The sequence below is a fragment of the Salvelinus fontinalis genome, chromosome 32, assembly GCF_029448725.1.
Source record: "Salvelinus fontinalis isolate EN_2023a chromosome 32, ASM2944872v1, whole genome shotgun sequence".
Classification (NCBI taxonomy): Eukaryota; Metazoa; Chordata; class Actinopteri; order Salmoniformes; family Salmonidae; genus Salvelinus; species Salvelinus fontinalis.
The window spans coordinates 30,538,170-30,547,590 of record NC_074696.1 but is presented as its reverse complement, the minus strand read 5'-3'; the positions used below and the strand labels follow the sequence as shown (position 1 = coordinate 30,547,590).

The 9,421-nt window shown below is 40.4% G+C and overlaps 1 long non-coding RNA gene across 1 annotated transcript; it reads right to left on the bottom strand.

Moving 5' to 3' along the window:
- Positions 1-5,892: 5,892 nt before the first annotated feature.
- On the bottom strand, positions 5,893-7,603 carry LOC129830550 (uncharacterized). Its single transcript, XR_008755549.1, has 2 exons — positions 7,393-7,603; positions 5,893-7,160 (listed from the first exon to the last, which is right to left on the bottom strand). It is a non-coding gene; the product is annotated as an uncharacterized LOC129830550 (long non-coding RNA).
- Between the last annotated feature and the right edge of the window lie 1,818 nt (positions 7,604-9,421).

Below are 9,421 nucleotides of genomic sequence, written 5' to 3'. Positions count from 1 at the left end.
GGTGCACTGTCATGTTTTCTTGGGTAGTGTGGATCAGGGAAGTATTCATTACGCCAGTTCTGTTTCTTAAACAAAAGCAAACGGAACAAAACGTGGAGGGAACCTTAATGAATATGTCCAATAGAAACTCTCGCTTAAGTTATAAAATGTTCCGTTGTATAACTGTGTGGACTAATGATTATACCTTTTGCTTCAGTAAACTGTAGAAAGTCTGATTGGGGATTTCCACATAACATGATAACTTCGCTTGTGTCACGCCCTGGCCATAGAGAGGCTTTTATTCTCTATTTTGGTTAGGCCAGGGTGTAACTAGGGTGGGCATTCTAGTTTCTTTATTTCTATGTTTTCTATTTCTTTGTTTTTGGCCGAGTGTGGTTCCCAATCAGAGGCAGCTGTCTATCGTTGTCTCTGATTGGGAATCATACTTAGGCAGCCTTTTTCCCAGCTGTGTTTTGTGGGTAGTTATTTTCTGTTTAGTCTCTGTTACCTGACAGAACTGTTCGCTTTCGTTTTGTTACTTTGTTCAAGTTTTTTTTGATAAATAAATAATCATGAACACTTTCCACGCTGCGCTTTGGTCCACTCCTTCCGACGATGAGCGTTACAGCTTGCTTCGCCCTCATGTGGGTGCCAGCAAACTAGCAATCAGACTAGGTCGTGATAGGAATCAACAGCCAATCCGGTAGCAGCTGGAGGCTCTGATTTTTGTAGTACTATATACTGTAAAATTATTCTTGTAGTACTGTTATTAGTAATGCTATTTGTTATTTGAGTGAAATCAGAAAGAGTGGGACACATTTCCATCTTCTGTAACCTCTTGAGACATCTATCCAACATTAACCCAACACATGATACATTTCTGAAATCCTCAGATGTTCCTAATCACACAATTTTTTCAATCTAATTGTCATTGGGGTACAATTAAGACCATAGTGGTGAATTTAGGTATAGGTGACATGGGCAGCCACCCAGGGCGACACTTTGCCGGGGGCGACATGGGGCGCCCGCACAAATAAAGTCTGAATGGTGACATTTGCGCGATCGGTTTTCTATCGCTCATTTGCACGTCATGTCAATGATATCATGTCACTGTGTGACCTAAGATCTCCCCACTGGAAGCCCGAGGTAGGGGGAGCGGGGGAATCTATCAAATAGCGCACCTCTAACTTTGTACCGCACTAATGCAATTAGTAAAATCAGTCCCACTACAAAATGCTACCAAATAAACCACAATTCATTCATAATACTGTGAATATATAGTTTCACAGACATATTGTTGCATATTTTCTGGTTTGTGTGAAATTGTTAAGGATAATATAAAACCAGTCTGCACACCACCAAGGTGAATTGGTTTAGGCTTGGTTGACAGTGTTGGGGGATGGATAATGTATTGCTGCTCGAGTGCCAAATCAACACACATAGATAAGGAAAGAAGAAGAGGAGAAACGCACAAAAGATAAAGGTATGCAGCTATGTCATCTCTTTATGAATATAATATTATGCATGTAATGAAATAGGGAGGAATAACACTTATGTTTGTTAGCCTATGTTGCTATGTTGCTTGCTATGCTATTACACATAGGGTGACAATATTCCGTTTTCTGTCCAACTTTTCCTCAGCAGGATTCTTTGTGTGTGTGTGTGTGTGTGTGTGTGTGTGTGTGTGTGTGTGTGTGTGTGTGTGTGTGTGTGTGTGTGTGTGTGTGTGTGTGGGTGTGGGTGGGTGGGTGGGTGGGTGGGTAAATGCACGTGTTTGTGTGCATCCCTGCATAACATGAACAAAATAAATAATTTCCCCTTTGCAAAGTTTTAAGTTTCCATATTGTCGGTAACAATTTAGATTGTATTATTAATGGGAATGTATGTGGGATGATCCCCCACTATAAATGCTGTGAAAAACATGTGTAAACTAATGCCCATGTGCTCTCTATTAGAAACGCCTGTAGCGGCATCCCACTAAATCCTGCTGCTGAGGATGAACCACTGTCTACAGACCCTGCTGACTGGCCTTCAGTTCTGAATGACAGAATTCAGACACAGCTAGTTTGCAGAGGACCAAGTGAGGTACCACCTAACTTTGTTTTCTCAAGGAATGAGAGTGATGGAAGAAGTTGCCACCACCAGTATTTCAGGAAGACCTTGGTGTGGTGAAAAAATCCCTAGAAGTTGGTTGGTGTATTCTGAAAGAAACAGCCTCTTCTGCAAACTCTTTTCTACGAAGAACATTTATTTAGCAAACTCAGTACTGACAGACTGGAAAATGCAAGTTCTTTGCTGACTTCACACGACAGCAGTCCAGAATACCAAAACTGCATGAAAACATGGAAAGAACTGGCAATGAGAATCAAAATAGGGGAAACAATTGATCAGCATGAGATGGTACTTATGGAGGCTGAGAGGATAAGATGGAGAGAGGGGTTGACACCTCTCACTGCTATTGTGCAGTCTGGCAATTTCAAAATCTGGCACTAAGGAAACACACAGAAACACTGTACTCTCCATCAAATGGACATTTCCTCAGAGGTTGCACTGATGGCTCAATTTGATCCACTCATGAAAGAGCTCCTTAAACGTGTCAAAAAAGGGACCTTGAGTCACCACCAGCTACCTTGGCCACCAAATACAGAATGAACTCATTGATTTGTTGAGCAGCAAGGTCGTTTCAATAATGCTGAGTGACATCAAGCTGCCAAAATTATTCTCTATCATTCTAGATTGCACCTCAGATGTCACCCACACTGAACAGTTGTCAGATGTGATTAGCATTGTGTCACTTAAGGAGGAGCCCCACATAAAGCAACATTTTAAGGGGTTTTTGGAGGCAGAGGAGTCCACGTGCCAACATTTGGCATCCCTGTTTCTCAAGACTAGAGGAGCTAAAAATTCCCTTTGAGGACTGCAGAGGACAGTCTTATGATAATGGGGCCAACATGACAGGCAAAAACTAAGGTGTCCAAGCCAGACTCCTGGAAATGAATCCAAGAGCTCCATTTGTGCCGTGTGGGGCTCACACATTGAACCTGGTTGTGGCTGATGCTGCTAAAAGTTCTGTTGATGCCACAGGTTACTTTGGCATCATACACAAACTGTACACCTTGTTCTCAGCCTCCACACAACGATGGGTCATCCTGAAAAAACATGTGAACATCACTTTGAATATGTGGACAGACATAAATATAAGGTGGGAGAGTAAAGTTAAGAGTGTCGAGCCACTGAGGTATCAGGCAGCAGCGGTGAGAGAGGCACTGATTGAGGTGAGGGATCAAACCAAAGACCCTGTGATAAAGATTGAGGCCCAGTCCTTATCAGAGGAGGTGGGATCATACCGCTTCAGCATCTGTACAGTGGTGTGGTATGACATCTGGAGCCAGATCCAACATGTGAGCAAGCTGATGCAGTCTCCCAGTATGCATGTGGATGTTGCAGTCAGTCTTCTCAGAAAGACAGAGAGAGGTCTCAGCAGCTACAGGGCAACAGGCAACGTCAGCCAAGGATATTTGCCAGGGTATGAATGTAGAGGCCGTTCTACAACAAAGGCTGAGGTCCACAAAGCGGCACTTTCTTACGGATCATTTGATGAGCCTTTGAGTGATGCCCTGAAGAAGCTGGAGGTGACATTTCTCAATGTCGTTGTTGATGCTGCAACCTCAGCCCTTCAGGAAAGATTTTCCACATTGGAAAATGTGGGAGAGAAGTTTGGAGTGCTGTCAACCTTATGATTTCTTATGATGATGTAATTGATGACTTTGCATCAAGGAAGGCAAGAAAGGTCAGGGTTTAGATGGCAGTTGTGCAATTTAGTTTGTGTGTTTCTTGTTTGAAGTGCAATAGTGTAATAATCAGGTTCTCTTCTTTTTAAGTGTGTTATTCTGTTTGTGTATTTATGTGATAAAGGATTTGTGCAATTTCGTTTTTTTTTTGTGTTTTTTGTTAGCAATAGAGTAATAGTGTAATAATTTGATTCCTTTTTTATTTGTATTTATCTACTATTTGTTTCTATTTGTCTTTGTTACTTATTTTTGATATTTGAGTCTTATTTTTGTATACATTTTATATTTATATATATATATATAGTTTTAAATATTATGATTATTTATTTGTGTTGTTCCAAATGTTTTAATAAAAATGAGTTAGTGCAGAATGGTGCTTTCTTTTTTTGGGGGGGGGGGGGGGTGAGGAGGGGGGGGGGGGGGGGGCGCCCACTGAGCCATACAAGCTAGAACCGCCACTGTGTCCCAGTTATCTAACCTGCTGTCCCAGTCTACCAAATGCAAACTGAAAATATGGTTTTGACTCAGTGTACGCAAATGGTTGTGTCATGCATCCTGTAAATATATAATGAACACAACTATAAGCGCAACATGTAAAGTGTTGGTCCCATGTTTCATGAGCTGAAATTAAAGAGCCCGGAAATGTTGCGCTAAAAGCATATTTACATTTTTTTTTGCCACAAATATGTTTATATCCCTGTTATTGAGCATTTCTCCTTTTCCAAGATAACCTGAAAGGTGGGCATATCAAAAAACAGATTAAAAGGCATGATCATTACACGTGTGCTCTGGACAATAAAAGGCCACTCTAAAATGTGAAGTTTTGCCACAACACATGCCAATGATGTCTCAAGTTTTGAGGGAGCGTGCAATTGGAATGCTGACTGCAGGAATGTCCACCAGAGCTGTTGCCAGATAATTTAATGTTCATTTCACTACCATAAACCGCCTCTGTCGTTTTAGAGAATTTGGCAGTTCATCTAAACGGCCTCACAACCGCAGACCACGTGTAACCACGCCAGTCCAGGACCTCCACATCCAGCTTCTTCACCGGTGGGATCGTCTGAGACCAGCCACCCGGAAGCTGATGAAACTGAGGAGTATTTCTGTTTGTAATAAAGCCCTTTTGTGGGGAAAAACTGATTCTGATTGGCTGGGCCTGGCTCCCAAGTGGGTGTGCCTATGCCCTCCCAGACCCACCCATGGCTGCCTGCCCAGTGATGTGAAATCCATAGATTAGGGCCTAATGAGTTTATTTAAATCGACTGATTTCCTTAAATGAACTGTAACTCAGTGATATCATCGAAATTGTTGCATGTTGCGGTTTATATTTTTGTTCAGTATAAAACATTGTGTCTGGCCACCACAAATGTTTACAACTCAGAATGAATTAAGACAGTTTCGCTAAGCGATTGCCCTCAAACAAGTTGTTTGAAGGTAAAATCACAGTTGAACTTAAAACTGTAGTTTTGAGTTATAGCAGCACACTGACAATATGCAGTGGAAAGGCAAGGGGTCGAATGGGACAAAATAATACATTTGTCCTATTGATTTTTTTTTATAGGGGTAGGGGCTGTCAATGGTCATGGTTAGTGTCCGCCCTTTGATTGGAAGGTTGGATGTTCGAACACCATCTGAGTTTAGCAAAGACTGTGTAAAAATGGAAGCAAATGTGTGTCTGCACGGCACAGCATTAAGGAGATGCCAAGCTTGTGAAAGGCTACTTACTTTTCTGAGGGGATGTCTGGCCCTCCTTAACCTCCAGGTCCTGCTGTTATTAGGTTAGTGGGTACTGACTTGTTTGGCCCTCAAGTTTTCCCAGGACAGGATGGTACTTCTTGTCAACTGTTAAGTCCTCAGGAGATTCCACCTTTCAATAATTGGTATACAACTGTATACATGTTGCAATCCCAGCCAACTGACGCATGCTGATGATACAGTGCATTCGGAAAGTATTCAGAGCTCTTCACTTTTTCCACATTTTGTTACGTTACAGCCTTATTCCAAAAAGGATGACATTGTTTCCCCCCCCTCCCTTAATCTACACACAATACCCCATAATGACAAAGCAAAAACAGGTTTAAAAAAATACAGTACCAGTCAAAAGTTTGGACACATCTACTCATGCAAGGGTTTTTCTTTATTTTTACTATTTTCTACATTGTAGAATAATAGTGAAAACATAAACTATGAAATAACACATATGGAATCATGTAGTAACCAAAAAAATGTTAAACAAATCAAAATACATTTTATATTTCCGATTCTTCAAAGTAGCCACCCTTTGCCTGACAGCTTTGCACACTCTTGGCATTCTCTCAACCAGCTTCATGAGGTAGTCATCTGGAATGCATTAAAATTAACAAGTATGCCTTGTTAAAAGTTAATTTGGGGAATTTCTTTCCTTCTTAATGCTTTTGAGCAATCAGATGGGTTGTGAAAAGGTAGGGGTGGTATACAGAAGATAGCCCTATTTGGTAAAAGACCAAGTCCATTTATGGCAAGAACCGCTCAAATAAGCAAAGAGAAATGACAGTACATCATTGCTTTAAGACATGAAGGTCAGTCAATCCAGAAAACTTAAAGTGCAGTCGCAAAAACCATCAATCGCTATGATGAAACTGTCTCTCATGAGGACCGCCACAGGAAAGGAAGACCCAGAGTTACCTTTGCTGCAGAGGATAAGTTCATTAGAGTTACCAGCCTCAGAAATTGCAGCCCAAATAAATGCTTTAGAGTTCAAGTAACAGACACATCAACATCACTTTTTAGAGGAGACTGTGTGAATCAGGCCTTCATGGTCGAATTGCTGCAAATTAACCACTACTACATGACACTAATAATAAGAAGATACTTGCTTGGGCTAAGAAACATGAGCAATGGACATTAGAACAGTGGAAATCTGCAAATTTGAGATTTTTGGTTCCAACCGCCATGTCTTTGTGAGATGCACAGTAGGTGAACGGATGATCTCTGCATGTGTGGTTCCCACCGTGAAGCATGGAGGAGGAGGTGTGATGTGTGGGGGTGTTTTGCAGGTGACACTGTCAGTGATTTATTTAGAATTCAAGGCACACTTAACCAGCATGGCTACCACAGCATTCGGCAGCGATACGCCATCCCATCTGGTTTGTGTTTAGTGGAACTAACATTTGTTTTTCAACAGGATAATGAACCAACACACCTCCAGGCTGTGTAAGGGCTATTTGACCAAAAAGGAGAGTGATGGAGTGCTGCATCAGATGACATGGCCTCCACAATCACCTGACATCAACTCAATTGAGATGGTTTGGGATGAGTTGGAATGCAGAGTGAAGGAAAAGCAGCCAACAAGTGCTCAGCATATGTGGGAACTCCTTCAAGATGGCCGGAAAAGCATTCCAGGTGAATCTGGTTGAGAGAATGCCAAAAGTGTGCAAAGCTGTCATCAAGGCAAAGGGTGCCCTCCACATTTTGTTAGTTTACAGGATTAATCTAATATTGATTAAATTGTTTTTTTTATTCCTCATCAATCTACACAATACCTCATAATGGCAAAGCAATAAACGTTTTTTTATTTATTTTTGCTAATTTATTATAATCACTGACATTTAAAAAATAAATGTTTTAAATAATCACTTACATATGCTTCCATCATAGTATTTTTGTCAGCCATCTTGGCTGAAGAAAGTCTCCAGCCTTGGGTCGCATAGTGTCAAATTCGTCATGGAAACCACTCGATACCATTAGTCATCGCCCAGCAGTCGCAGCTGGTGATTTGCATAAAATTTGGGCAAAGGTAATCTTTTTCACCGCCTCCAACGCCACCTCCAGCACACATGGCAAACACTGCGAGTTCCTGCTAGATGTGACGTCATCAGTCACTCTTAAAGGGACAGGCTTTCTTACATGTGACTAAAACTGAAATGAATGTAGAAGTGTTTTGTAATTAATGTTGTATTGTACTGGAACTAATGACAACAAATTATAATTTAATGGGTTCAATGAAAAAATGTTATAATAGGATTCTGATTGGGTTGACAAAATCCTACCTATAGGATTGCAAAAATCTCTGAAGTTGGAGACTTATATCTCCCTCACTAACTTTAAGCATCAGCTATCTGAGCAGCTTACCGATCGCTGCAGCTGTACACAGCCCGTCTGTAAATAGCCCATCCAACTACCTACCTACCTCATCCCCATATTGTTTTTATTTACTTGTTTTGCTCTTTTGAACACCAGTATTTCTACTTGCACATCATCATCTGCACTGATTTGATTTGACATCAATCACTCCAGTGTTAATTTGCTAAATTGGAATTACTTCGCTACTATGGCCAATTTATTGCCTTTCCTCCTTACTCCATTTGCACACAGTGTATATATATTTTTCTATTGTGTTATTGACTGTATGCTTCTTTATCCCATGTGTAACTCTGTGTTGTTGTTTTTGGTCGCACTGCTTTGCTTTGTCTTGGCCAGGTCACAGTTGTAAATGAGAACTTGTTCTCAACTGGCCTACCTGGTTAAATAAATGTGAAATAAAAATAAATAAATAAATCCAATCAGGTTACTTTGGATTTCCAATCGGGGAAAAAGTAGTCCAATTGGATTCTGATAGAGGTGATACAAAATCCTACAGGATTGCAAGAATCATATGGCGTCCAATAGGATTAGTTTTGATCCCCAATAGGAAAAAATTAGTCCAATAGGATTCCAATGGGATTCTCATAGAGGGGACACAATTAAGTGATAATGCCTTAGAAACTGGTGTTTGAAGGATATATTGGTTTAGGTGTTGTTCAGCCCAAGAAGTCCAAAAGAAATGTGAAATAATGTCTAGATGCAGTGGAGATGAAGTTTGTAAATTGCCTGATGAGACAGTGGATTGCGCAGTCAGATGGAACAGAGTAAATAGGCATTTTAACGTCATACATTTAGCTGGTTGGAACTTGTGGAATTGACACAGGTTTTAACCAATCAGTATTCAGTATTAGAACCATCCGTTGTATAATTAAGTGATAATGCCCTTGAAGCCGGTGTTTGGAGGATATATTGGCAAAATATCCCTATCACTTTTATTCAATGGGTTACCAACATATTAAAATAATGATTTACATATTTTAATTAAAAATGTTATTTTGATGAATGTATTCATACTATTTCATCCTTCCACAAGATATAGTCCCAACAGAAATCTAGGGTTGGTACCCAAGTCGGATGGTCATTCGTTTTATCGGTTTTGTAGCCAGAGACGTGACCCAGTCATTAAGTCTTCATGGATATGACTCAGCTGTTCGTTCAAAATGTTCTATTGCCATACTGGCTGACATCATTTTTATCCCTTGCTTGCCAGCTAGCCAACTACGGCGAATTTACAGTCACATCAAACAGTGCATACTGAATAACAACAAAGTAGCTGCATTTGCATGTGTTTAAGCTGTTTTCTAGTGACATTTATTTGGAAAGATCCATAACAATGAGCTAATGCATGATTCAATAATTTCAACTGGCTGAGAAAAGTTGCCTTTTTGTCTGTCTCATCCCGACTCCCAACGTGTTTATTTCTATGCACATCTGGAGATGGAATTTCAATATTGAAACAATGTTGCAAATGTAAGAGAGACAGACAGCCATGTTTATACAATTAAGAAACAAAGAGATCTTCTGTT